The following is a 27,590-nucleotide window of genomic DNA, read 5'->3' as shown; positions in this document are numbered from 1 at the left end:
ATAAATAGGAATCCCTTCCCTTTCTCACCATAGGATGTGTGTCCTTTCCAAAATGACAAGGCCATTTTTCCAGATAAGTAGGCCATGCTTGGGGCAATGACTTTTTGAGTTAATGCATTCCTATGCCAGAACTTCCATGAAACCACACAGAAGCCCACATTGCAAAAGTAAAATATTTAATTTAAATTAAAACTACAAATGATCGGTAAAGAAAAGTGGGAAAACCATTGCAAATGAAAAACAGAATAGACCTCGACTCACGAAGCATATGAGGGTATGAGGAACAGCCTGATGGAAGAAAGGGCATGCGTAGGCATGAATGAATGAAGCAGGAGGTTTCCATGGGAAGATGAGCATGAGTCTTTGGAGTTGAAATTTTAATTCAATTTGAAAAACAATCAGGGGATCTAAGGGAGAGACAGACCCAATGGAATAAGAGTTGAGGCAGGAAGAAGTTGCAGTCTGGAAGCCAAAATGCATCTAGACCAATGGTCCAGGGTATGGCACATGTAAGGTCTACTCTAGTCCCGGCTGTGGCTTATTACACTACTGAGGGAGAGCAAAGACCTTAGTGAATTGCTGATGTGAAGCTAAAGGAAGGAGAAAGACTGGAGGCTGATAAACAATGACCCGGCCACCTGTGCAGACAGAACCGTGTGACAAAACCCCAACTTGGGCACTTTGCATACAGATCAAAGACACGTATCTTACGTGGGCGGCAGAGGCACCTGACGTCATAATCCTAAATCCTAATCCTAACATATGCAACAGAGCACCTCCAGCCAGGCTAGTACCTGCCTAGCCAACAAGCTCAGGTGTTGCCCACCAAGCAGCAACACTCAGATGGGCTTTCCTACTATGTGACAGACCCTGTTCTGTTTTTTGTCTTTAAAATACCTACTCCATTTCCCCTTCTCGGAACCTCATATTCTGGAGTCTAAACTATCCTGCATGTGTCCCAGTGTCCCCTTGGTGCTCAATATTTGTTGTTTTAATATTGTTCTTTTCTCTTTAAAGGAGTGAAGCCCAATTTCTACTTGACCACTAAGTTCCACACTTTTTTTTTTTTTCGGTACGCGGGCTTCTCACTGTTGTGGCCTCTCCCGTTGCGGAGCACAGGCTCCGGACGCGCAGGCTCAGCGGCCATGGCTCACAGGCCCAGCCGCTCCGCGGCATGTGGGATCTTCCCGGACCGGGACACGAACCCGCGTCCCCTGCATCGGCAGGCGGACTCTCAACTGCTGTGCCACCAGGGAGGCCCAACACTTTTTATACTTCTAGAACTTTTTTCCTTTTTTTTGTGTTTCCATATCCTGCTCCTCTTTAACATCTACCCTATTACAATGACCCAGTTTCCCCACCATCTGTCTCAATTAGGCCCAATAAATACTTAATGAGCGTTTACAATGCCCAGACAGTATCTTAAGTTTTGGAGATATGATAATGAATAAGATATTACATTTCTCCTCAGTGAGTTCATAGTCAGATGGGGTGCATTTACAGTTGATATAGAAAGAGATTTATTTATAATTTATTAGACATTGATGCATGCACCATTGTAATAGTAGAAGTTTCTCACTGTTAGTAATAATATCTTAGATTTGCATAAGCAAAATTATAAAGTCAAAAGCCTTTAGGGTCAGGCAGTTTATATAAATTAATGTTATACCAGGTGTTAAACCTGCTGGGGACTATCATTCACCTGAAGGCACCCAAATTAGAGAACATGAAACACATTCTTCTATCAAACCAAACATGTCTCTGGGCTACTTGGCTGAGATCGCTGGCTTACTGCTTTAGTTTTTATGAAGCGAACTCGTAAGTTTTCATTTAGCTAGCACAAGAAACTGTCAGGCAGCCTGGAGAGCGGTTATTATGCTTATTTTACAGATAAGGAAACTGAGATTACAGTCTACTCCTATCTGCCTGGGTGAAGTTGTATTTATTATTCTGGTGAGCTCATCTAAGATGTTTATCAGTATAGCAACTGGTCTCTGAGGAAGGCTCCCTGTGGAGTCTGGCCTTTTAGAAAAGCATGTGTGTAACAGTGTATAATGCTGATTATGACCCCTCTTGTCTAGAGCCAGAATTCTGAGCCCTGACCTCCTTAATTACTGTGCCTAAATATAGGCCAGTAAACATAGCCTCTTAAGGCCACCCATCCTTAAAGCATTGCCTGGCATGCAAAGTGGGGTTCAGTGATTAGTACTTGTCCATGAGCTCCCTGGTTGATATAAGATAGTCCTTTGGCATGATAGGTGAGAGGAGCTAGACAGCAAACCAGAATACACATGTGCCACCTGTGTCCTGAAATGTTGCTCTCAAGTGCATTTTCATTGCCTATAGGAGTGAGAGCCACACTTTCAAGAACTGAGCTGAGTGAGATGCTAATGGATCTCTTGGCCTCTAGTCTGTCCCTCTTCAAACCCAGTACACGAGAAGTGATCAAGTAACATTCTCCACGCTCAAGCACTGAGTGCTGGTTATGATATCATTGGCTCAAGCTGGAATGAAAACTGGACTCCATTACACTGAACATTAAATAAGAAGGGGAAAATTTACACATGTGGGCAGATACTTTTACTCCAATGTAGTCAGCTGACATCTTAATAATACTTTGGTTTTCCTTTATAGACACGACTTTTAAAATTATTCTTACATCCAGGGACTTCCCTGGTGGTGCAGCGGTTAGGAATCCGCCTGCCAATGCAGGGGACACGGGTTCGAGCCCTGGTCCAGGAAGATCCTACATGCCACGGAGAAACTAAGCCCATGTGCCACAACTACTGAGCCTGCGCTCTAGAGCCTGTGAACCACAACTACTGAGCCCGCATTCTGCAACTACTGAAGCTGGCGTGCCTAGAGCCCGTACTCTGCAATAGGGGAAGCCACCACAATGAGAAGCCCGCGCACTGCAATGAAGAGTAGCCCCCGCTCACAGCAACTAGATAAAGACCACGTGCAGCAACAAAAAAATATAAATAAATTAATTAATTTAAAAATTTATTCTTACATCTGGACTAAGATATGGTGCTAGTATTTAAAAATCACATCTATCTGTTTAAGAAAGCTGATGAATAAAGCTTTCTTAAACAAAATAAATAAAGCTTTCCATTTTAGCCTAATTTTCACATAGTTCTCACATTTCACTTACAGAGATTTCATATCCTAAATATAAAATGCAAAGGAAAGGAGAGTGGAATAAAGGAAGCAGAGAAGGAAGAAGGAAGACTATGTTACCTGGTTTTAGAGGAAACAAACTTCCTTAGACTTCTTATATATTCTGAAAATCTGTTTAAGCATGTGATTACATAAAAATATAAATATATGTTTTTTTCTTAAGCTCCTCTCATTAGTGTGGTAAGAATAAGAGGGATATTTCTAAATTAAAAAAGCAAAACAAAAACCACACGTAACAAGATTGTGCAATCAGTTATTCTGACCACACGTCTTCATTAGAATTCAAGATGTCTGTTTGGGCACCCATAAATCTGGACCAGATGCCAGAGGGCAGCTGCATCCAACTGCTTCTCTATTTATGAAATTAAACAACGAAGATTATGTCCCTCCAACTAGCACCTTAATTCATACATATCTGTTTCCTACAATCTTTCATGGGTGAAGTTTTCTCGTTTTTACAAATTGTGTGGCAGTTAAGATTTCAGCTTGATGCCTATAAAGGCACTGGCTGCTTAGACAGTGAGCTGCCTCACTTCAACCATTTCATTAGATTTACACTTGAGCAAAAATGGATTCCAACTGTGTTATGAGTCTAAAGAAAGAATCTTTCTCCTCCCCTCCAAACTACTTTTTATTCCATTAACTTAAAGCAAATAGGATTTAAAAATGACTATTTAATGCACAGAAGTTTAGTAGGCTTTTCCTCTGTGCCCTCCCTTCAATTTGACTGCAGATTCCAAGAACTGTTTCTCTTTCCGGATTGTTCTGTCCAGATTTGCTTTCAAGCAGGGTCCATGCTTTAGGATGACAGAATGTCCTCTCCTGTCACGGACATTGCCAGCTTTTAGCTTCAGTACCGTTGCCTGACTGTTCCGAACTTATGAACCTTTTCCAACTGATGGCTGTCCCCATGGCTCTATTTGAGGTGCCTCTAAATGAGATATATTGTGTATTTCTCTAATTACAGAAATATCTTGACAAGGACAGTCACTGCCTGTAATTACTCACCCCAGTTTCCTCCAAATCTAAAAAAAAAAAATGTCAAGGCTGACAGGCTACTCTAACATTTCAAAAATAGTTATTTTCTTGGGTGTAAAACTGTCTACTATTTTGCCTCCCCTATTCTGTCTACTTGGTTGTACCCATGCATCCCTCCCCGAAGGTCTTCATCAATCATTTGAGAACAGATGCTACGCATATTTCTCCCTTCTGTAGCCACTGCCCTGGAGCCCCCAGAACGATGAATTGAATGTATGCATTTGAAGGCCTTGTATACAACATCTTTGCAGCTCTCCCATAACACTGCATTTTCCACCAAAGGGTGGGAGTGATCGGAGTATAATGAAAACTTACCAAGACATCAGCCTCCTAGACAAATGATCTCGAGTCTGCTAGTCTCGTTAGTGTTCCTGTGAAAAACAATGAACAAACTAATGAATTATCCTGAAGCATATTAAAGAGGAAGGTAGACAAAAATCTGCAGGGGGAATGAGACTTATCTCTGTAGGTTTTTTATTAATGAGAGAAATATGCCTTTTCTACACAGAATGAAATTTTTAGGCAAGAAACAATTACTTAAGAAAGATCACTGAGGCCATTGTATTATCACTTGTCTAACATCTCTAATCTACATTTGCGCTCTGACACAGGTAAGAACCGAAATGTGACGCTTCAGGATACCAGAACTGCTTGTAATGTCACAAATCAAATTTAATCATCTGACTTTCTTGCACTTATTTATTTTTTTAAACTTCCACACTCCTCCCCTTGAGCCTTGACTTTTCGGGAAGAAGAGTCTGTTATGACGGCAGACCAGACTGTGGGTGTCTGCACGCAGAAAAGTTGATTGATGCATTGGTGAGTGTTATTTCTCTATAAGGCTAACTAGGAATAGTGATAGCACATCTTTATTAGTCATTATTACCATTTACATGGCACCATTCATCTCAGGCCAGTCAACAAAAAATAATGTGAATCCAGATTCTTACATGTTGTGACAGATAACTTTAAATTATACTTGTTTATTTACTTATTTCCACCTCTTCTGTATACTAAAGTCTTTGAACCAGCTCATATTTATGTTTTATTATGCAAAAAAGACTTCACATTATGGATGCTTCCTCAAACTGTGAAAATAACTCCTGGATGTCTTTTCATACTGTGAAGTAGCTGCAAGGAGGCCCATGAATGTTGAAAGTACTTTTCTTCTTGATTTTCTTGGACTCTTGCCTGCATCTTTACCTCTTAAAGAATTTCCTCTTTGTGTATTACCCCTGGTCTCCTCGTGTAAAGGAATAAACCATTTCCTATTGAAGTGCCTTCCCATTTCATTTTCCTTACTGCTTTCTTTTCCCCAACTACATCTTCTTTGTCGTATAAAACTGAGGTCTAATAAGCTTGTGGTCTCTACCTGGTAAAACCCCTTGATAAGTCGCAAGACGTAGATTTGTGTTCCCCCAAAGCTCCCTTTCTGCTAACAAGCTTCAGGCTGGGTTAACAGCAATTGCCCACTCCCGTCTCTTCCTACGCTTCACTTCCATCTCAAGGACATAGAACAAAGCTTCAGCTTCCAATTTAGTTCCCAGTGTGCAAATAAAGCCCAGCCACAGAGAGGGAGTTATTACTATCCTGGATTTATTGCTTCCTTGCCCAGCAGACTTACACACCACACAGAGAGTCAGGTAGCCCTGGCCACATGCTACCTCTCCTCATGATTCATTGCTCCCTGTCTGCCCTCAGGACAGACCAGGCCTTCAGGTTAATCAACCTCAAGTGTGATTACCCTGCACATCTGCTCAATGTTATATTGTCCCTGTGGTTGGAAATAAGTGACTTTAGGAGTCTGTTGTGGAACAGTTCTGTGCATGAGCCAGTAAGATCCAAGTATACAATTTCCACAATCATTTTTCTAAAACCCTTGTGGCTTAATCTTTTGGAATTCAGAATGTTTCTGATTTGATAAAGAAAATATGGTGCATGGGTCATATACTACTTAATATCCCCTGCAAGTCTGAGACAACACCCTATTATCCAGCGCATTATTTATTATCTTACCAGCAAAACATGTGACTACTCACATGAAATAAGGCAAATGAAGACTATGAAGACTTTTAAGTAATATCAGACCAGATATTGTTCCCAAATGATTACCAAAAACACTTTCAGTTTTCCAAGCTTTCTAGATTTTAGACATGCATTGTAGACAATAGCTAATATGTAATGCATTGGGTACCAACTGCAGAACCTGGCTATTTATCTAAGATTGGCCAGTCACCTGCTGAGGTTGTTGCATTGGGAACACTGTGAATTGGGGATTTTGATCAGAGGTCTCCACTCATTACTGCTTTTCTCTTAAATCTGGGAAGTGCAGGCACCAATTCCTATGTGGTCTGTTGCCTAATCAAGGTGCTGAGCCTGGCTGAGATTACACAAGGTTTCTTTGACTTTTAATGTGAAAGGATAATTTGTTAAGGTATTAATTTGTGTTTTTCTCTCAGCATTTTCCCCAATCCCCCAGATCCTCTATGTTTCTTTGCCTCTGGATAGGCAACCTCCTCTTCTGACATTTGTTTCCCAAAAGGCTGAAATCCTTGAGGAGATGACATTAGGAAGAAATGGAGAGAAGTGGATGATTTTGAGGGGTGAGAGCCAGAAAGACAGAAAGTGGATTTTCTAAAGACTTAGAAGTATTTGGAGGTCAGCAGGCTCCACAGGGAGTGGGGACCTAAGGCTGAATGGGAAAGGTGGCAGAACTTGGGTGGGAGGTCGACTGCATGGTCACTGTTGTGGACTGAAAGTTTGTACCTCCCTCCCAAACCCACATGTTCAAGCCCTAACCCCCAGTGTGATGGTATTTGGAGGTAGAGCTTGGGAGCTGATCAGGTTTAGATGAGGTCATGAGAGTGAGGCCCCAGGATGAGACTGGTGTCCTTAGAAGAAGAAAGACCAGAGCCCGCCCTCTCTCTCTCTCTCTCTCTCTCTCTCTCTCTTTCATGTGAGGACACAGCAAGAAGGCAGCTATCTGTAAGCCAAGAGGAGGGTCCAAATCTTCCAAGCTTGATCTTGGAATTTTCAGCCTCCAGAACTCTGAGAAATAAATTTTTGTTCTTTACCTACCCGGTCTATGGTACTTTGTTATAGCAGCCCAAGATAAGACAGTCACCACCTAGCATTCTGATTTTGATCAGAGGTCAAAAATATTCACATGCCCAAGAAGTAGAAGAGCTTTTCAAAGGTCTAGCAAGGATAATATGAATATTAATAGTATTCAGGGTGGACTGAAGATGGGAAGTGCCACTCGTACTATTTTGTAAGTTCCCTGGAGTACTTCATAAGATTAGGGTGGGGTTAGGGCGGTTCCAGTGTGATTGAGATTGAGCTTTCTGTCAACCTGGTCATGGACCAAACTCATCCTAAATTAGATTTTTAAAAATAAAGTAAGGTAAATATTTTGTATATATGAGGGTGTAGATTCATATTTGCCATCATTAATTTTCCAATAACTCTCTCTCTCTCTCTCTCTATTTCTTGGCTGCTTTTTTAGATATATTGCTATCTCACTCCTGATACCTATGGTTTGATTTATATTTTTTATGCCTTATATTTTACATTTTTCACTTCTCCATATTTCTTCCTTACCCAGCCATTTTATTCTCCTCTTTTCTTGATGAGGAAGAATCTCCTCTCAGAAAATTCTGGGATGACCCAGTAGGACAAAAATAGAGGTAGGACATGGGGTAAAGGTGAGAGCCTGAGTGTGGCTCCATATAACTCAAAACAAACCATTCAATTACATTTGTTTCTACCTGAGACCCTTGACCCGTCTGTGTCCTCTTGGCTTGGGCTGGAATGTTGGAGCAGGAACTAGATGCGGGAGTGGGAATGCTTTGAACACTTAGTAGATCTGTGTTCTTTGCTGCTGGGCTGACAGCAAATAGCAGTATAAATACGTACAAAGTGCCTTGAACAAAGTCTTCCATAACTGCAATTATACTCCATGACTGGCACCATTCAATAGTGTTATGTCTTTGAGAAAAAAACAGGTGAAGGATGAACCTCAGTAATCATATATTCAGAGTGTTTAGGATTTAGGAAGGGCTTCCCAAGATGTCGTAGTATGTCCCATATAAAGAAGCCACCAGTAGATTCTTCAGATATCATTCCATCGTTGTCTGGCTGGAAGGTGTTGTGAAAGAGGAGCAACACCTGGTTGAGGGCTTCCCTGATTGGACATACATCCAGCTTCATATCAGGCCTTTTCGCATCCTGCTTCCCCAACCCCTAGGTCTTCCTGCAAGCGGCCCTGAGGATTTTCCTGGTGTTGCTCCCAAGCGACTGCAGGTGGGACCAAATAATTAAAAGTTTTTGTACATGTACTATATGTTTTTAGAGTGATAAGCTCACAGGTCCTTAAAAGCCTTATTTTTTAAGATTTATTGCTAGGAACTTATTGTTGTTTTGGCAAATAATTTTTTTTTTTTTTGGTCTACGTTGGGTCTTCATTGCTGTGCGCAGGCACTCTCTAGTTGCGGAGAGCGGGGGCCACTCCTTGTTGAGGTGCACAGGCCTCTCATTGCAGTGGCCTCTCCCGTTGCAGAGCACAGGCTCTAGCCACGTGAGCTTCAGTAGTTGTGGCACGCAGGCTCAGCAGTCGTGGCCCACGGACTTAGTTGCTCCGTGGCATGTGGGATCTTCCCGGAACAGGGCTTGAACCCGTGTCCCCTGCATTGGCAGGCTGATTCTTAACCACTGCGCCACCAGGGAAGTCCTGGCAAATAATTTTTTTAATTACATTTTATACTGTTTATTACTAGTGTGTAAAAATGTTATTGACTTTCATCCTTTGTGCTATCAATGTTGTGAAATATTCCTGAGCATTTCTTTAAGGTGAAGATCTTTGCCAATGTCACTTTCTCTGGGACATCTTCATTTTTTTTTTCATTACAACGACTTTCTTTATTTATGTCAATGCCTTCACCTTCACAAAGTTCCTCTGTTGTATGTCAAGAGTTTCTTGAATGGTGGCATTGTCAACATACCCACAGCTATTTCTTATATAACTCCATTCATAGTGATTCACATTTCCCTTCCAATGCTATCACTTTTCATTTCTTTGCTGCACTTTCATCTTTGGTGACCAATTCCCTCTTCTGAGTATTCATTTTTGTAAAATGTCATGTCATGTGGGTTGGGTTATCACTGAGAGACAAGAAGGCAGCACAACTACATACTTTGCTGTCTGTATTTGAACTTAGTAACAAGTGCACAGTGACAAATTACAGACAGACTTTGAAAGTAGTGATGTGACTGGTCACTGATCATGATGCTCATCTGTTTTTTATACACTGATTTGATATATACCCTCTCCTGGGGAGAAAATGAAAACACTGATTTGAAAAGATACATGCACCCCATTGTTCATAGCATTATTATTTACAACAGCCAAGAAATGGAAGTAAACCGTGTCCATCAACAGATGAATGGATAAGAACATGTGTATACACACACACACACACACACACACACACACACACACAATGGAATATTACTCAGCCATAAAAATGAATGAAAGTTTGCCATTTGCAAAAATATGGATAGACCTGGAGGATATTATGCTTAGGGAAACAAGTCAGATAAAGACAAATACTGTATGTTATCACTTATATGTGGGAATCTAAAAAAATGAAACTAGTGAATATAACAAAAAAGAAAGAGACTTACAGATATAGAGAACAAACTAGTGATTACTGTGGGTAGAGGGAAGGAGGAAGAGACAAGATGTGGTAGGGGATTAAGAGGTATAAACTATTATGTATACAATATATAAGCTACAAGGTTATATTTTATAGCACAGGGAATATAGCTAATATTTTATAATAACTATGAATGGAGTATAATCTATAAAAATTTTGAATCACTATGCTGTGCACCTGAAACTAATATTGTAAGTTAACTATACCTCAATAAAAAATAAAATAAAAAATTGATTGTGCTTGTGTGCATGTGTGTGTGCATGTGTGTGTGCATGTGTAATCAAAAAATTCCATGTGGAGAGCATAAATGACAGAATTAAGGAGACATTTTCACTTTATACACTTCCTAAGTTTTCAGATGTACATTTTATTTTTCCTTTTGGAAAGAAGTTAAGACGCGATTTATAGAAAGCAATATATTTAAAGAACAACATATGTTGAAGTCTAAAGTTAATATGTTAACTTTACTCCCCTCTGAAAAAGGTCTTTGGAACACTTAGATTCCTGTCAACTCCCTGCCACCTTGCATGTCATTCTTGTCCCATGTTTTAGTTGTCTTTTTCTAATACCCTTAAATTAGACATTATTACTATTATTATTTTTTTGCAGACAGTGTTTTAGATTCAGCTATGTTTACCACTTTCTTTCCTCACCATTGCTCCTTGCATTTTCAGACCTTCCTTCTGATATAATTTTCCTTCTTTTTGAAGTACAGCTTTTATGTGTAATTTAAGTATAGATCCATTGGTGACAAACTCTCTAAGTGTCTACTTATCAAGAGAAATTTATTTTTCTCTCATTCGTGAAAGAAGGTTTTCTTGGCACACAATTTGAGATAGATATTTTCTCTAAGCTCTCGGAAATATTCTTCCTCTCCTGGTATTCATTGTTGAGTAGGAAGTCTGCTGTCAGTTTGTTTGTGATTTCTTGTTAGACTTCTCTCCGGCTGTTTTTATGATCTTTTGTTTGTTTTTGCTTTTCCACAGTGTGGTAAAGTAGATAATGGTGAATTCTGCAGTATCACGTGATAAGAAACAGCTTTCACTGGGGGGACACTCACAAGCCAAGGATACCAAGCAAGAACCTGAGCGTCTCAATTCTTCCTCCACCGCATAGAGATCTACATCTCTGTGGGCTCTGTGGGTGTGAAGAGACACCCCCTTCATCCCCTCTCCTTTTTTTATTGAGCAAGCATGAGAATAATCTCAGTGGGGCAAACACAGATGACTTAGTTTCCAGGAAGTAATGATGCAGGTATCCGCTATTTAGAGAGAGTTTTCTGGGAAACTCAGCTGTCCAGCACCTTGGAGGTCTTGGGGTCAATAAGAAGTTGCAGCACCTTCTTTGGGGATTGGAGGTAGCTCCTGACCCAAACTAGTTTATTGTCCAGGCAACAAAGAGACTTCTGGAGTCTCAGAAGTCTCAGTCTCTGATGATTCAGTTACTGTAGCATAATTCCAGTTGCTAACCTCTGGTCTCCTACATATCTGAGACAGGAAGAAAGAGAGAGCAGTTATTTGCCACTCACTCCCACCTTACAGCCCTTCAGTTTCGGGGTGGGATGTGTCTCTAAGTTCAATCAGTCAGGGTTTCTCATCCCCCCTGAGGAGCAAGGTACAATAGATTCCATGTCCTATTGTTGGAGTCCGACATTCTCAGGGAATCCAGGAGTTATTATTCTGACTCCAAGGGCGACATCTAGAGGCAGAGGCGAGTAGCTGCAGAGCTAGCTGAAGCCATTGGTATCTGTCTGAATCGTCCTTCCTTCCAGCCATCCTCTGTGGCCCTCTTTCCCTGGTAACCAGGGTTTCTGCCAGGGCAGAGTGGCCAAGGGCAGAGACTGCTCGCTTAATGTCCGACCCACTCTTGCCCATTTCGGACTGCGTTCTGGTTAGACTTGGCCCTCCACTGTAAAAGCCATCAGCGCGGCAATGTGATGAACTCTCATGGTTTAGCAAAAAATCCACAAACTAAGTGCGGTAAGTGGAGTACTACCTGCCCCCTTACCCTCAGCATCAGCAACCCCAGGGGTCACGGTGGGAGGGCATAGATGACCAAGCCCCACCCTCATCCTCCTCTAGTCCTAACAGTCCGAACCAGCAAGGTGATCCTCTGGCTCTGGACTGGCCCGGATTTGCAGGGCGGCCCTAGAGCTGGGTGGGTGGTTGGGTAGAGGCGTGGGTTGGTCACCCTCACCTTCTTTGACTGGGAGGCTGTGCATTTGGATGGCAAGTTCAAAGGTCCTGATCCCTAGAGGGAATCAAATTTCCCATCCCCAGGGCCTTCTACCTCATTGTCTTCTTCAAGGCTTTCTTCCTTCTTTGCTGACCTTCTAGGAGGGCTTCTTTCCCTAAAAACTGCTCTATTTTTTTCTCTTTCCCATTTACGCAGCCCCAGGGCAACTTGTTTTTCTATCAAGTCTTCTGGCTTTCTTCCCTACCCTACAGCTGCAGCTGCCTGCAAATACCTGCCCAGAGCCAGAAACACACCATTCCTTGACAATCCAGGCACTCAAATGAGGGATTTTCCTAAATTGGCCTGCTGACTCCAGATGGTGCAGCCTCAGGCTCGGAGAATGTGCCTCGGCTTCCCGCATACTGTTCAAGAATGGGGAGGGCATGCCTGCTGCCTCCTATTTGGCCAGTGCAGCAATTTATCCTGCAGCAGCAGGCCCTAGGATTGGTAGATCTTCACCCTTGGAGACTCTGTCCGTAGGCGCTTTTCTCTAGAGAGGATGTTCATTTCCTTTTGCCCAGAATCAGGTGGCATTACTAGCTTGTGACTACCCACCCCTTTCCAGTCTCCCTGGTTTAATTCAGAAATCCTAAGTTTAGCTAATTGGAGCAAATTACTGGAAGGCAATTTGGTAAATAATCTGTAGATATTTTGACTGTGTTACTGATCCCCAAGGGGTCGGTGACCCCTCAATGGATTCTTTGCCTGGAGTCACAAATGCCAATCAAATGAAACCAGGTTCGGTATAGCACAGCAATAACTTTATTCATTGATTAAGGAATGGTGAAGGGAGAGCTTGTGCTCTAAAAACACCTTCTCCTGGTACGGAAGGGAGTAAGGGAATTTTAAGGGAGGAAGATGTCATAAGGGCTCTAGGAAAGGGGTAGACATTTCCAGGAGCAGCTGGGGCATTTGCAGTCCTACATGCTTCTTTGCACACACTTCTTAAGGCCTAGCAGAGTACAGATCCCCCCGTTGAGCAGAAATGTTAGCATAGTAATGAAGCGTAGGTAACCTTTAGCCACACCTAGTTCTCCTTTGCGCAAGTACTTTCCTGTGGTCAAGTCAGAGCCAGTTCAGGGCGGTTGACCATGCCTATCTCTTAAAGCACAGCTGCAAAACATCTCTGTCAAATACCAGGTGCTTTTGTAACAAACACAGAAAAATCAAGGCAAGGATCAGCTCTCAGGGGCTGGTATGGGTGACAACCTAATAATTCCAATTCTAGGATTTTAACATAGGGAAATATGTGAATGCATGTCAAGATGTATATACAAAGGTATTCATAACAATTTTTATAAAAGCAAAAATTGGGAAAATTTTAAGGTTCATTTGGTGATTGGCTAAATTATGGTGCACCCATTCAATTGAATTCTATGTAGCAGCTACATGTAGCTATTTAAATTTACAGTGCAGATCTTCAGTTATTGAAATGAAAAAAAAATCTTTGCAGCATCTTGTAAGGAAAAACGTAGTCTATAGAGCAGCATATATGATATCATACATGCTGTGTGTTTTTCATTTGACCTCCGGAGCATTTGGCACTGCTGATTATTCTCTTTTGTGAACCTTTCTTAGTTTCATGACATCTCTTTCCTCACTCCTAATTTTCCTGTGCTCTCTCTGGCTGCCTTCTCAATCTGTTAATCTGTTCTGTTTGCTCACTTCTGAATGTAGATAGTTTTTAGACATACATGTTCCCCTTCTTTAGTCTTATTTTATCCATGCTCCTTGAATGACTTCACTTAATACGTGAATTTAACTGCCATTTAGACGTTAATGACTCTCAAATCTGAGTGTTTAGCTCAAGTGGTTTTCTAAACTCCAGAACCATTGAGCCAACTGCGCATGACCATCTGGATGTCTTTCAGGCTCCTCAAACTCTGCCTGCCCAGAACAGAACTCATCTTCTCTGTCCTCCCCAAACCCCTTCCCCCAGTATTTCTCACCTCAGTGATGGCCACTACCTGCATCCTGACAGGCATTGTTGTCTTTTCCCTCTCTTTAACCAAACAAACCTGTCAATTCTACCATCTGAATAGCTCTCTAATCTGTATTTCTCTTCATATCCTTTTCCTGATGTTGGATTATCTAACTTCATCACAGGATCACGGCACTAACAGAGTATGGGGTCCCAGGGAGCCCTCAGAAACTCTCACCTTGCCAGCCAAGACTCTTGGCTATTTGTCGTTTAAGAACTCTACCCTCATCTGAGAAAAAGATGAACTTGATGAAAGGACACCAGAAGACAAAGATCTGCCCTGCCCTGTTCCCAAGAAACAATTGATATGTTACTGCAAGGGTAAGATATTAAAATATTAGATGCTCTTCAAAACCTTATCTTTCTCAGCCATGGGAATTTTTACATACTTGTTACTTTGTAATATTTTTAGTAAATTTTTAGTAAAAAATAGAGGAAGCCCACCTTTCAGTGCTCCAAATTAAGAAAGGAAAAGTTGTACTCAGACATTCTCACTGTCAATCATCTCAGATATAAAAGAGAGAGGCACTTCATTTGAATGCACCTGCCCCAACCCAGGGAATCAGTGACCAGATCAGGTCCAGAGTTTAACTGTAAACGGGCATCATTTTATCAGCTATTTCTGTGACAGGAGAGGCATTCATTAATAAAACTATGAGACAGTTCCAAGAGAGAAATCTCACCAGTAGAGAACTGAGAAACAAGTGTGTAGATAATACATGGTTATTATTTAAAGAAAATGTTAAAGAGAAATGAAAAAAAGCCTTTTTTAAGTAAAGAACTCTTTGATTTCTGTCACAATGTTCTGAGTCTTTCAAACTAGGTAATTAATTTACATCCTGACAAGTAGGAGGAAGTCTCCCTTGATATTTGACCAATAATTTCTCTAAAATACCTGGAATTTTTTTTTTTGCGGTATGCGGGCCTCTCACTGTTGTGGCCTCTCCCGTTGCGGAGCATAGGCTCCGGACGCGCAGGCTCAGCGGCCATGGCTCACGGGCCCAGCCACTCCGCGGCACGTGGGATCTTCCCGGACCGGGGCACGAACCCGTGTCCCCTGCATCGGCAAGCGGACTCTCAACCACTGTGCCACCAGGGAAGCCCTGGAATTTTTTTTAAAAGGAAAATAAATTAGAAAAAATATTTGACATATCAAAAAAAGATTATATTCAACATAAGACAATATCAGAACATAACTGAATTTCCTTTCAAATATTTTTATGGTTTAATATAGCTTTTCTTTGAAGTACACAGGGGGAAACTTGAAAACATCACAACTTTTGCAAGATTTGAATCTTTATCTGACCCTGCTTCTGCCATTCCCTATTTAAATTTCACAAAAACTCTAAGCCAGTTTATTAAATCAGAGATTTAAAAGGTCTCTGTGTTTCCAATCTTGCCTGTTTAATGTTCTCAATACTGCTGCCACTGTGATCTTTCCAAGATGCAAAGATCCATGCTCAAAATCCTTCAATGGTTCCCTATAATCTTCAAGATTATGTCTAAACTCCATGTTATGGCATACATGACCTTTTATACCCAGGACACTCTTACCTCTTCAAATTATTTTTATATGCTCCCCTAGCCTTCCTCCTCCATTTCCTTCTCTCTACCTTGTACACAACACTCTGGCTCCGCTGAAACATCTGCGGCTTTTCTAATATTTTCATGCTCTTTCTAACACTGGACCTTTACACGTTCTTCTAATCCAACTGGCTAACTCCTACTTATATTTCAGCATTTATATCATGTCATTTTCTCTAGGAAGCCTTCCATGATGTGCACTTTTGATGCTATGTCCTAATCACAGCATTTTTGTGTGAGTGGCCCAAGCCCCAATATCCACAGACCCATGCAGTGGGTTACATGAAAGGAAACCCTGAGCTTGGAGAACCTGGATCTTTTATAATGAGTAGTAAACATGCCTGCACTTTACTCCTGAGAGAGGTATTATCTTTATCATACTGGACAGAAAGCTTGGCTGCCCCTTTGCTCCAGAGAGAGACACTATACCTTCCAAAGCTGTTTACTGGCTAAACATCCTGGAGGAGATAGTCCTGAAAAAAGGGCAGTCAGTGTCTTGCTCATAAGACATACAGAAATTTGAGAGACCCATGGAGGAGTGACTCCCAACAATATTTTGAAGATAGAGCCAAGATTTATGATGGATTTGTGAGGTATTAAGAAAAAAGAAAAATAAATATGATTTCAAAATTGTTGGCCTAAGCAACCAAAAAAATGTAATGCCGATTTACTGAGATGGAACAACTATGGGAGCAGCAGGGAAAGATAAATGTGGTTTTGGTCAGGCTAATTAATCAACAAGATAATTACAGTCATAATGATATTTATTGGGTATTTTCCATGTGCTTGGCACTGTGTTAAACACATCACATGCATTTAATTGATGAATACTAGCTGAGCACCTTATACATGCTAGTCATTATTCTAGGAGCTGGAGATACCACCGTATTGAACAAGACAGCAATATCTCTGCCTTACATTGTGGTGCTTGCATTGTAATGAAGGACAGTTAGGCTGTTGGGGAAATTCAATATGAGTGGGGATCAACTCATCCTGGAGATACAGAGATGTCAACCTTGTAAGGTAGGTTTTATTTCCCCCCACTTTACAGATGAGAGGAAAAAAGGCTTAGAAAAGTAATATGCCTAAGGTCACAGTTAACAAGTGTTGGAGCCAAGTGCTAACTCAAGTCTGTTTAACTCTAGAGCCTATGCTTCATTATTTGCCTTGTGAATAAGAATGTAATCATGAATATCCACTAGTAAAAGTAAATATAATGTCTTTTCAGAAGTGTTAAATTAGCCTATCCAATAAATTTTCCTCAGAAATGCAATATTGAAAGTTTAATAAAAAGTAATGTAAAAATAACGGATCTGGCTATTGCAGTGGAAAAGTAACTGAATTGCTTTTTCAATTTAATATTGATTTAATTTCACACTGATATTGGATTTTCTTATATTTCATGACATAAATTACTTTTGAATATAGTTTCATTACATATCCTTATTACTTTCTTTCTCCTTTGTGGCATAATTTTTCAAATTATGTCATTGAAATGAATTTGAGTAAATGTGAATTTCAAAATATTGGTCCTATTCAGTGGAACATTAAAAAAGACTTCTAATATATGTTAGTAGCTCTCAGAGAGTATGAAGCACTGAAAACTGTGGTCCTGTAATGAAAACCCAACACTTACAAAGAGGTACTTTTTGGCCATTTATCAAAGAAAAAGTTTTGTGAAATATATTCCCTGGGGCTATATACAGTGAAATTCTCAATAATGTGACAGGAATCATAAGACACATTATATTTTAGGCTAAATGTAATATAAAGAAGAGGGAAAAAATTGTGGAGAAGGGGTTATTACTAACACATTTATTCAACTACTCATTTATTCATTTTGTAAGTATTTATATTAATATTGTTATTTAATAAGATGGCATTTGTAGCATGCAGTAACCTAATTATTGTGTTGGCCAAAAAGATCGTCCGGTTTTTCCATAAGATGGCTCTACTTGAGCTTAGTTGTCTTTACCTTCATTCAAAACAATTTTCTTAGATTGTATTGTGACAGCTGTCATGTGACAGTGTGCATTTTGAAAAAACTTATCAAAATTGGTGAATTTTTGTGTAGCCATTTTAATATTGAAGATGGAAGAAAAAAGCAACATTTTCGGCATATTATGATTTATTATTTTAAGAAAGGTAAAAACGCAACTGAAACGCAAAAAAAAGAGTTGTGCAGTGTACGGAGAAGGAAGAGTTGTGCAGTGTACGGAGAAGGTGCTATGACTGATCGAATGTGTCAGAAGTGGTTTGCGAAGTTTCTTGCTGGAGATTTCTCGCTGGATGATGCTCCACGGTCTGGTAGACCACTTGAAGTTGAAGCCATCAAACTGAGACATTAATTGAGAACAATCAACGTTGTACCACGCGGGAGATAGCTGACGTACTCAAAGTATCCAAATGAAGCATTGAAAATCATTTGCACCAGCTTGGTTATTATGTTAATTGCTTTGATGTTTGGGTTCCACATAAGTTAAGCGAAAAAAACTCTCTTGACGGTATTTCTGCATGCGATTCTCTACTTAAAAGTGATGAAAACGTTCTTTTTTTTTTTTTTTTTTTTAAATTGGGATGGGCCATGAAAAGTAGATACTGTACAATAATGTGGAACGGGAGAGAATGTGGGGCAAGTTAAATGAACCACCACCAACCACACCAAAGGCCAGTCTTCCGAAGAAGGTGGTGTTGTGTATATGGCGAGATTGGAAGGGAGTTCTCTATTAAGAGGTCCTTCCGGAAAACCAAACAATTGAGCAAAGTACTGCTCCCAGTGTGACGAACTGAAAGCAGCACTTGAAAAAAAGCGTCCGAAATTAGTCAACAGAAAAAGCATAATCTTCCATCAGGATAACGCAAGACCACATGTTTCTTTGATGACCAGGCAAAAACTCTTATAGCTTTGCTGGGAAGTTCTGATTCATCCTCCATATTCACCAGACAATGGATTCGGATTTCCATTTATTTTGGTCTTTAGAAAATTCTCTTAACTGAAAAACTTTCAATTCCCTGGAAGACTGTAAAAGGCACCTGGAACAGTTCTTTGCTCAAAAAGATAAAAAGTTTTGGGAAGGGACTTCCCTGGTGGCACAGTGGTTAGGAATCCACCTGCCAGTGCAGCGGACACAGGTTCGAGCCCTGGTCCAGGAAGATCCCACATGCTGCGGAGCAGCTAAGCCCGTGTGCCACAACTACTGAGCCTGCATGCCACGACTACTGAAGCCCGTGTACCTAGAGCCCGTGCTCCGCAACAAAGAGAAGCCACTGCAATGAGAAGCCTGTGAACCGCAATGAAGAGTAGCTCCCGCTCGCTGCAACTAGAAAGCCCATGCGCAACAATGAAGACCCAATGCAGCTAAAAATTAATTAATTAATTTAAAGAAAAACGTTTTGGGAAGATGGAATTATGAAGTTGCCTGAAAAATGGCAGAAGGTAGTGGAACAAAACCATGAATACGTTGTTCAATAAAGTTCTTGGTGAAAATGAAAAATGTGTCTTTTTACTTAAAACCCAAAGGAACTTTTTGGCCAAATCAATACATCTTCACTGCCTGTCTTCCCTGCTAGATTCCAATTTTCACAAGGATGGGTACAATGTCTCTTTTGGTCACACTTCATTCCTCCAGAACTCTGGGGATAGGTCCTCAATAAATGCTAGACTAATGAATGAAGGAATTAATAAATGAATCTGGGTATTTTCATCCAATTGGTGCCTGAAAAACCATAGGCACGAATATTCATAATACAAGGTTGAAAGTTTTAGGGGCTATAACAAGTGTAAATGATAAATCCTGTGAGACTTGAGAGATTAGAAAATTTTGTTGAGAAAATTGGGGGAGTTTCATAGCATTGGGGCTTGCACTTAAGATAGGCAGATGTGTTAGATTTGGTTTCCTAGAAGACGCAGCCTAAGTCAATGATGAAAGTGCTTTCAGATGGAAGGTTCAAACCAAGGGCAGGAAGGGTGAGTTAAAAGGAAAATGAGATGAGAGAACATACGTGAGCTTGGATTTTAAAAAAAACTAGTTGAGTTCCACTCTACTATCTAGACTGTAAAATTATGGAAAGAGCATAATATATGGAAAGACCCTAACAACAAAAAAAGCAGGATAAACTAAAAAAATAATTTTTCTGTAACCCATCAGAGAGCTAAGATCACAGGGAAACCAAGTAGCCTGGCAACAGGAAAGACAGGCTCCTCCAAGGAGAGATGGGATGGGAGCCCTGACTCACCTGTGGCAAAATAGGAGGTGGGGGTAAGATAGGTGTCATACAAGCAGGCAAAAACATTCAGCTAAAATTTTAAATAATTTGTTAAAGGCTGACTGTGACTAACGTAGAGCCACAGACACAAGGGGAGTTCACACTCACTCACAGGCTCATCTCCACAGACCCCTACTGGATGCCCACCAGGAAGATGGGGGGCAGAGCAGAGAAAGCCTCCCTTGGAGGTGCAACCTACAGGAAAGGAAGTGGCCACCTCTCCTTTGGAAAATGAACTTTGAGAAATGTTGGGCATTAGGAACTGAAAAAAAGCACTGCCTGGACCCTTGTTCTGTATAAAACAAAAGTTTTAAGCCTTTGGAAGAAAGGCAGCAAACCCTGTCACCTTCACGGTGCATGTGAAAAGCTAAAACTACAGCTGGAGAAGGATGAAAGGAAAACCCCTCTACTCCTAGAAATGGAGCAGGAAATACTCTCCCACACAAGATCCCCCAAAGACACACCGCAGAGTTTAGCTGCTATGGGGAGGACAGGTTTATTGAGAAAAAAACCACTCCTGAGGTTCATGGCCCGCCTAAGCCTGAAGCAGAAATGGACAACAGAGGATACTCCACCATCCTCCAGGCAGACAAGCAAGTACCAAGTCACAAAAAGCAGCATTCTGTCTCTGGAGCAGAGGCAAGGATGTGTAGAGAGACCAACTCGGAATTGCAGGTGCACAGGAAGGAGCTGCAGATCTCTGTGGGGCCTCTTTTATAAGAGCACTAATCCCAAAATGCGGGCTCCACCCTCATGTCCTAAGCATCTCCCAAAGGCTCCACCTCCTAACACCATCACATTGGGCATTTGGATTTCAACACATGAATTTGGTGATGGGATGTGGGCAGGGGGACACAAACATTCAGACCATAGAACTAAATTTATTAGCATAAAGTTTGTCGATAGTATTTTCTTTGTAATTTTAGCTGTATACTTATTTATGAAAACTTTCCCACTTATTATTAATTTGTACCTCTGGTATGTTAACTTTTTTCAAAACCAAAATTTTGGCTTTATTGATTCTCCCTATTTGATATTTGTTGCCTATTTAATAAGTTTTGTTTTTATCTTTATTTCTCCTTCTTCCTACACTTTTTGTTTATTCTTAAGTCTTACTACTTAAGTTGAATTCAGCATTAATTTCCAGCTTTTAAGGCTCCATTTCCTTCTTAGTACAGCTTTCACTGCGTTCTACAAGTTTTGACATGTGCTATTTTTGTTATCACTCAGTATTAAATATTTTTAAAAATATGATATTTCTTCTTTAACTTGAGTTATTTAAAAGCATGTTTTTGAATTCTCAAACCTATGAATTTTTTATCTTTTAAGTACTGACATCTATTTTGATTGCTGACATCTATATTGAGAAATATGATTTTTATGATACCAATCCTTTAAAATTTGTTTAGACTTGTTTTATACCCTTGTACATGGTGGTCAACTTAAGTAAATGTTCTGCATGTGCTTAGAAAGATGTCTATGTGGTAAATCAAGCCTGTTAATTATGTTTTTTTTCAAATCTCCTATATCCTTACAATTTTTGTCTTCTTAACCTAACAGTAATTTACAGAGACTCTGTTGAAATCCCCTGCTGTAGTAGTGGATTTGTCAACTCTTCCTTGAATTTCCACCATTTTTTGCATTTTATATTTTGGTGTAATTTTAATAGAGCTGTTCAATAATTTTGATGCAATAAAAAAGTTATTATACTTCAGAGTATACTGTATTATGGCCCTCACTTTTGATGAAAGGGAGAAGTATCCATTTTAGTCACGTAATATCCCTGGGTTGTTTCCAAACATGATTACTATGGAAACTAATCAATACGAGTACAGTAGTCCGTCAGAATTCATGGGATTAGTTCCACAGATGCTCAAGTCTCTTATATAAAATGGCGTGGTATTTGCATATAACCGATGCACATCCTCCCATATATTTTGAATTACCTCTAGATTACTTATAATATCTAATACAATGTAAACGCTGTGTAAATAGCTGCCAGAGACTGGAAAATTCAAGTTTTGCTTTTTGGAAATTTCTGGAATTTTTTTTTTTTTTTTTTTGCAGTACGCGGGCCTCTCACTGCCGTGGCCTCGCGGAGCACAGGCTCCGGACGCGCAGGCTCAGCGGCCATGGCTCACGGGCACAGCCGCTCTGCGGCATGTGGGATCCTCCCGGACCGGGGCACGAACCCGTGTCCACTGCATTGGCAGGCGGACTCTCAACCACTGTGGCACCAGGGAAGCCCTTTTTTTTTTTTGAATATTTTCAATCTGAGCTTGGTTGAATACACGGATGTGGAACCTGCAGATCCAGAGGGCCGAATGTACTAATCACTGGAGTACATATAAATTTTTATCCTAGCAAAAAGATCAGAATGAACTCTCATATAATAGGTAGGGTTAGTTTTCTTTTGCTGCTGTAACAAATCACCACACACTTTGTCGCTTAAAACAACACAAACTTATTTTCTTACAGTTCTGGAGGTCGGAAGTCTGAAATGAGTCTCACTCATTTCGAGGTTTCAGCAGGGCTGCATTCCTTTCTGCAAGGTCTGGGGAAGAATCCATTTCTTTCCCTTTTCCAGCTTCTAGAGGCTGCCTGCATTCCTTGGCTCCTGTCCCCATTCCTCTCACTTCTAAGCCAGCAAGGTCAGACCAAGTCTCACACTGCCATCTCTCTGGTTCTTCTGCCTCTCTCTTTGACTAGTAATGATGCCTGTAATTGCACTGGGCCCACCTAGATAAGTACTGTCTAATCTCCCCATCTCAGAGTCAGCTGATAACCTCCTCCCATCTGCAGCCTAATTCCCCTTTGCCATGTAATCTAACATATTCACAGGTCCTGGAATTAGGTCGTGGCTATCTTTGGGAAGACATTATTCTGCCTATCCCAGGTGGTAAATGGAGGGAGCAGGAAAGGTGGACATCATGCTTAGATTGAATTAGAGTTAAGGTTAGAGAAGGTACATAAAATAACACAGCAATCTGCCCAAGTATGACATTGCTTTCAGATCTACTCCATGTTTTCTCCTAATAAGAATATGTGAACATAGGTAATTATTATTTAATCAGTATTTATATGTTATTAAAATATGTTTACTTTAGAAAAAAGTCAATATTTGGTTTATTTTCAGATAATACCCTAAACAATGTCCTCATCCACCTGGGGGGACTTTCACAAATGGCTAACATGGTACTGAGGATACATTATCCAATTTCTAAAGACCATGCTGGTCCTTCACATTCAAACTTCCTTAAGAGTAAATGTCCAAAAGACCTAAAGTTAACTTCATTTCAGAGTAAATTGCCTGGATTTTAACCCAATTTTATGTATTTATATGCTTATTTATTTTTTGCACAACAACCATTTCATTCTTTCTTTTGGGTTTCGGGTAGTCTTCAAAGTAGCTAAAACTACAATAATCAGACTGCTGAATAAGGGTGGGATGCCATATTTAAAGACACAGAAAACAATCATCATTGCAACTAAAACTAGAACTTTTGGGGTTTTTTTAGTGTTTTAATTTTTCAGTAGTTTTTCCTTAGTAATTCATTTCATTAACCAAATGTGGTTAAACACGTAATCTGTATCAGAGCTCGTGCTAGTCATTTGGGATAAGTGAAGTCATTCATTAATTCAATAAATATTTATTGAGCGCCTACTATGCACCAGGAACTTTTTTTGATAGAGCTCCTCACAGGCCTTACATTTTAGTGTGAGAGACTGACAATAACAAGTAAAATATGTAGATGACAAGTACTGTGAATAAGTATTGTGAATCAAAATAAAGAAAAAAAGGGGAATGGGGGACAGCACAGACTTAAGTGGTCAAAGAAGGCTCCTTTAGTAAGGTGACATTTGAGCAGAGATTAAAGGAGATCAGGAGTGAGCCATGCGAATTAAAATTGAGAAAAGGATTTCAGGAGGAATAGCAAGAGCAGAGTCACAAGAAGCTGGAGCATGCCCAGCATAGCCCAGAGAATGCAAGGAGGCCAGTGTGGCTGAAAGAGAGCAAGCTTAAGGAGGAGAAGCAAAACATGAGGTGAGCAAAGTAAAGGGTGAGGTGGGGAGCAGGTTTTATGGGGTCTTGTACATTGTGAGGATCTGGCTGGCAGGGGAAATGAGAAGGATTTGAGCAGGGGGATGAACCGGAATTACTTTCATAGAATTAGATTAATTTGCTATAATAAAATCTTCTTGAGATTTTCCATCTATATTTGGGTTTACTGCTAGTTTATCTGATGCCATGACTAAGTTCCACAACATTATTAAAGATTTTCTTTCTGTTTGATTACTTTTTAAACAATTTATATTTTATTAGTCCTGGAATGCCAGTACCTCACAATGTAAACCTGACTTTCAAAATGGCATTGAAAAACAATTAACTTGAAAGCCCATTTTATCACCGAGTATTTTAGGATTAAAGCTTCTATGTTTGTTTAGTAAACAAATCATTAAGTTAAAAACTACAGAATAAGTAACCAAAGATTAAAAGAGCACAGAGGTATTGTTTAAAAAATTAAAAATAAAGATAATAAAGTTAGCTTCATTAGGTTACTTTTTTTGGTTCATAAACACTTATAAACAAGTTATTTGAGCTTTGTTATAAAAAATAAATTTTCCTGTTGTTTCATGTTATTTGCTTAATGTTTTAACTTTAAAAGATTAAAATTATGGTTAAAGACCCTTTTAACACATAAAAACTATACTTTTTGCTCCTTATGTTTCATATTGATAGACTTGGCAATTTTCAGGACTCTTTAAAACATCCCTCGTGCATAACTATTGGTCATGCATGGCTTGTGATGTGTTCACTTTTTCTTTTCTATAGGAAACCGTTCCCACATTATTTTCTCATACTCCTTAAACTAGCGCTATATGTATTACCCAAATTTTTGGTTTATAAAACTAATTCCGATAAGTGGAAAACCTAGTGAAACAATCTACTTGTGATTGTAGGTTCTCCTGATTTTTTCCATCAACTAAAACTTGAGTTCTAATACAACTGGCCCCAAACTACAGCTATTAAATATGCTGTAAAGGATTTCAGTGAGCTTTTTACTATTGGGATATTTTTTGAAGACACATTCTTTCTGTGGAAAGAATAATTTACAGTACTTGAGCAACAACTTTCATCTACTACTATTACATTTTTTAAAGGATTATTTGCAGGTTTAATGTGTAACAAACATGTATTCTCTGTGTGTAATCTTATCCAGAGGACTGGCTCAACTACCTATGTGGTGATAACTTCTGTATCTCCTTCTCTAGGCCACTCTCTTTGGGAGCTTCAGATTCTATTTCCACTGGACCTATCTGGTTATCCTGTAGACACTTTAAATTTAATGTGAGAAACTCACTTTGGTCCTAAAGATAAAACTAAATCCTGTATAGATATCACCAAATCTATAAGCCTGCTCCTATTTTTGATTTTATTACTGGCAAAGACGAAAATCAGCTAAATCAGAAACCTAAACGTTACTCTCAAAGACTTCCCCCTCCATCTCATTTAAGCAGCCACTGATTTCTATTAAATGTACTTCTAAATCTCTCTCAGATTCAGCTTCTTCCCAGTATGATGTAGTAGAAAGATTTAGGACTTTGGAGTGAAGCAAACCTAGGTTCAGGTATACACTACTTGTAAGATAAATTTCAGCTACTTTTTCCGTTTGCAAATCTATTATACTGCAAAGTTTAAATGGGCTAATGTATCTATCACAGTGCCTGCCACATTATGTTTAATAAACCTTAATTGCCATTCCCTGTCACCTTGTTTCCCACTGTTTTAGTTTAGGACATTATCATTTATTGTTTAGAACTTTGCAATAGTTTTTTTTAACAAGTCAAATTGATTCTATTTTCCATGCTGTAGCCAAAAGGAACTTCCTAAAAGTCAAGTCTTGTCATTTGCTTCTTTGCCTAAAATTCTTCATTGGCTCCCTGCAGCCTATATAAGGTCCAATCCTCTTAGCATAACATACACTTGCCCCAGCCTGACCTCCTGCAACTCTAGGTTTATTCTTAAAAATTACTTGCCAGTCCCTGGCATATGATTGCCTACTTGTCCCTTTTATGTCTTTAGCTTGTCTTTTTGTTCTCCCCCGTTGCGGAGCATCGGCAGGCGGACTCTCAACCACTGCGCCACCAGGGAAGCCCTGAACCCTTATTCTTAAGTCTCAGCATCCCAGTTCCCTCCTCTGAGAAACTTCCCTACACCTGTCCAGGCAGTAAGGCACTTCCTCTCAGGTCAATAATTACTTACTGACTGCTTATTAGGTATGTACCAGCCAGTACAGTATACACTGAAAATGGAGCTGTGAAGAAGACAAGGTTTCCTGCCCTCACAAAGCAGCTAGAGACAGAGACTAACATTTAGATAATTTACTTATAATTTTGTTGAATATTATAAAAATACAGTGTTATGGGAATGTATAACCCCGTCTTGAGAGTGTGGTCAAGGGCTAGCTTCCCTTAGGAAGAAACACTAAAAGATTTGATGGATGGTGCCATTGTACCCTTTATAATTCTTTCTTAAAGTACTTAGGCAATTGCAGTTGAATTGCTTTCAATATATGATTTTGACTAGCGGATAAGTTATAGGAGACCACGATTACCAAAAGATCCTTTTGGCTATCACAAATACAAGATTCTGATTCTGATATCCATGACTTAAATCTATGTACATCAGGCACTAAGTATATAATCTTTTATCCCTAGCAATAACCCAGCTATTATTATTTCTCTTTTATAGATAAAGAAGTTAAAGTTCAAAATGAACGTTTCAATGATTCTTCCAAGGTCTCTCTGTTGAGTCAATGGCCCCAACCCAGCAGCTTCAGGATCCCAAACCCTCTTTTCACCATACATTTCTGTCTACTCCTATATCTGTTTATTTCCAGAATCTTCTAGCGTCTGGTTTCTAGCTCGCGTTCCGCGAACAAATAAACGGAAAGCCTTGTGCTAAAGGTAGCATTATTTTTCACTCTTGTTGCCCTCAGAAACTGACACTAGAACTTCCTCCCATTAGGAGGGAGAGGCATTTCCAGATCTGTTTTCAGGCTTGGAGTAAGACTAGTAATTCCAAGTTGTTTATTCGACTCCATCAGTCTTTTTTTTGCACCGGACGCCAATTTTCCACACCCTCCTCAGGAAAAAAACCCGCAGCTTTTGTGAATATTGGTTATCTGAGCCCGCTTTCCTCAGGTCCCTGTAAGGAGGCGGGCCTCGGCTCCACGACCGCCTCCCCCTCCTGGGTGGGGCTACACGACAAAGCTCCGCAGCACTTACGGTTTCTAAATTTGGGGCCTTTACGCGGAAAAGCCGAACCCACAGGTTCTCGACTTAGTGGAGCCCACAGGGCCCCCTTAGCCCCTTCAAGCGCTTTCTCTGTTCGCCCATCCCTGCATCCCCCTCTCGACCTTTGGGTGGCAAACGCCGCAGCCCAAGACGCCCAACCCCACAAAGCGGGCACCAGAAACCCCTCTACGGCGCTCAGAGCCCTACCGCTTCAGGCTGTGGAAGACTAGGGCGGGTCCGTCGCTCCTCTTGCGCGCTGACGTCACGCGGACGCACGGCCACGCTGGCTCCTC

The 27,590-nt window shown here is 40.3% G+C and overlaps 1 long non-coding RNA gene across 1 annotated transcript; it reads right to left on the bottom strand.

Moving 5' to 3' along the window:
• Positions 1-10,174: 10,174 nt before the first annotated feature.
• On the bottom strand, positions 10,175-27,556 carry LOC132597797 (uncharacterized). The gene is made up of 3 exons (XR_009565128.1): positions 27,505-27,556; positions 15,044-15,251; positions 10,175-11,419 (listed from the first exon to the last, which is right to left on the bottom strand). It is a non-coding gene; the product is annotated as an uncharacterized lncRNA (long non-coding RNA).
• Positions 27,557-27,590: the final 34 nt, after the last annotated feature.

The sequence above is a fragment of the Globicephala melas genome, chromosome 9 (genome assembly GCF_963455315.2).
Source record: "Globicephala melas chromosome 9, mGloMel1.2, whole genome shotgun sequence".
Taxonomy (NCBI): Eukaryota; Metazoa; Chordata; class Mammalia; order Artiodactyla; family Delphinidae; genus Globicephala; species Globicephala melas.
Note: the sequence above shows the minus strand (reverse complement) of the source record. Positions and strands in the feature narration are given on the sequence as shown.